This window comes from Micromys minutus, assembly GCF_963924665.1.
Source record: "Micromys minutus genome assembly, chromosome: 12".
Taxonomy (NCBI): Eukaryota; Metazoa; Chordata; class Mammalia; order Rodentia; family Muridae; genus Micromys; species Micromys minutus.
The window spans coordinates 60,988,672-60,991,232 of record NC_137981.1 but is presented as its reverse complement, the minus strand read 5'-3'; the positions used below and the strand labels follow the sequence as shown (position 1 = coordinate 60,991,232).

The 2,561-nt window shown below is 47.4% G+C and overlaps 1 pseudogene across 1 annotated transcript; it reads left to right on the top strand.

Annotated features, from left to right (window-relative positions):
* Positions 1-751: 751 nt before the first annotated feature.
* Positions 752-1,610, top strand: LOC308428380 (small ribosomal subunit protein uS2-like; annotated as a pseudogene). The gene has a single exon. The product of its transcript is annotated as a small ribosomal subunit protein uS2-like (transcript).
* Positions 1,611-2,561: the final 951 nt, after the last annotated feature.

The following is a 2,561-nucleotide window of genomic DNA, read 5'->3' as shown; positions in this document are numbered from 1 at the left end:
GTTAGTGGGTTTCCCTGAGAGAAAATTGCCAGTATCATGGAGAAAGGGTATTGGCATTAGGAGAGGAGCCATGGAGTGGCTTCTTCTCTTACTGATTCACTTGCATCAAGTTCTGGTGTGACGGCTGATAAGTGGCAAACTGAAGGAGCCGTGGATACTGATCTCAGACACCACTTAAGATTCAGAGCTGTTGACTTCATTTAGTGATGATGTCATGTGGGCAGTTAGGAAACAGGGTTGGGAATGGTGGTTCAGAGAGTGGGCATTAGAAGGAACCATCTGTTTAATCTCCTAGGCTACACAGGGCAGGATGGGGAAGAGCTTTTTGGAAAGGAGCTCTTCCTGGTCCCTGGGACTTTTAGCTGCTTTCTGTTCTTTCTAGGGCTCACAGAGAACTTGATGTGTCAACCTATTTGGTTCTTTAGGAAGTCCTGACTCATGTTGGGTCAGTCATGGTTCCAACTTCTTTTGCAAGAAGTGATCTGATCAATGGTTCTGCCTTTCGTCTCCTATCTTCACTCTTCTGTGGTCATTCTACTGTGGCAAGAGACGTTTGTAGAGATGCAGGTCTATAGACAGAAAGAAAGCATGCTTTGGGTTAAAATGCATTTCAAAAGCCTAGTCATTATATTACTTATACCCGTAAACAATCTGCTTAGAAAATAGGACTTCCCTTTCTGCAATACCCGGGGACAGGTCCACATGGCATTGTTCTTCTTTCCCATTGTAACTTAAAAGGGAAACTTACACAATGTCTGGAGTCCTTGACATCCTGCAGATGAAGGAGGAGGATGTCCTCAAATTTCTTGCTGCAGGAACCCACTTAGGTGGTACCAACCTTGACTTTCAGATGGAGCAGTACATCTACAAAAGGAAAAGTGACGGTATCCACATCATAAATCTGAAGAGGACCTGGGAGAACCCGTTGTTCACAGCTCGAACTATTGTTGCTATTGAGAACCCTGCTGACCTCAGCGTCATCTCTTCCAGGAACACTGGCCAGCTAGCTGTGCTGAAGTTTGCTGCTGCCACACACAGGAGCCACTCCAATTGCTGGCCGCTTCACACCTGGGACCTCCACTAACCAGATCCAAGCAACCTTCAGGGAGCCACTGCTTCTAGTGGTGACTGATCCCAGAACTGACCACCAGCCCTTCACAGAGGCCTCTTATGTTTAACTGCCCACCATTGCTCTGTGTAACACAGATTCACCCCTGCACTGTGTGGACATTGCCATCCCATGCAACAACAAGGGAGCTCACTCAGTGGATCTGATGTAGTGGATGCTGGCCCAGGAAGTATTCCACATGCTAGGTACTATTTCCCGTGAACACCTGTGGGAGGCTAAGCCTGATCTTTACTTCTAAAGAGACCCAGAAGAGATTGAGAAGGAGGAGCAGGCTGCTGCTGAGAAGACTGTGACCAAGGAGGAATTCCAGGATGAAGGGACCACACCAGTTTCTAAATTCACTGCTGCTCAGCCTGAGGGGGTTCACTGGTCTGAGGTTGAGCAGGTGCCCTCTGTGCCCATCCAGCAGTTCCCCACACAAGACTGGAGTGCACAGCCAGCCACTGAGGACTGGTCAGCAGTTCCTACAGCAGGCCACTGAGTGGGTTGGAGCCACCACTGAGTGGTCCTGAGCTACTCAGCAGACACCCGAGGAAAAGAAAAAAAGGTGGAAGGAAAATAAAGTTCCTAAAAAATAAAGAAAATGGGACTTTCTATGAAGATATAATTCTAATGGAACTCTGGCTTGAAAGGGTTATGTTTAGAGTCCATTATGCTGTGAATGGAATGGGAGATGTCTGTAAGATTTATAGAGCAACCTGGCCTGATGTAATCCCTAGCTGTCCCTTTGCTTTCTTGTTACTGACAGAGTGCATTGGAGGAGATCAGGGAAGTGGGAGAGATGACAAGGAGGATCCCCTGAACATCCTAAGAATCTAACTCACTTCGCTGCTTGTGATAGAGAGAAAGGACCAGGATTTGCAAAGTTTCTGACACAAAGCTGACCAGGTGTCTAGTGCCACTATATGCCAGGGACTTTGGTACCCACAGTTAACACGTTGGTTCTGTTCAGGTTGCAGCAGAGGATCAGGGCAGGAAAGACAGTAGCTACTTTGTTCTAACATTTCATTCTCCTCCCAGTTCCACTTGTGCCTCCTCCACTTCCACCTCTGTACCTGTGACCTTGTGATCTCTCTGAGGCCTCTTCCAGTGCCAGGGATCCGTGGTGCACTGGGCTTTCTAGATTGTACTAAGGAGCCAGTGGCCTTTCCTTACAGCTTCCCAAGGAAGGTGCCTTGGTTTCTTTTTCGTTGCTGTGATAAAATACTTTGAAAGAAGTAACTTAAAGGAGAAAGGGTTTATTTGGCTCCTGGTTCTAGGTCATACTCCATCATGACAGGGAAATCACAGAGGCAGAAGCTTGAAAGAACTGATCCCATTGCAGCCACACTCCAGGGCAGAGAGCAATGAACAAATGCATGCCTAATGTGGCTCCTTGTAACCTTTCATTCAGCCTAGGGCTCAACCCATGAAATGGTTGCCACCCATGTCA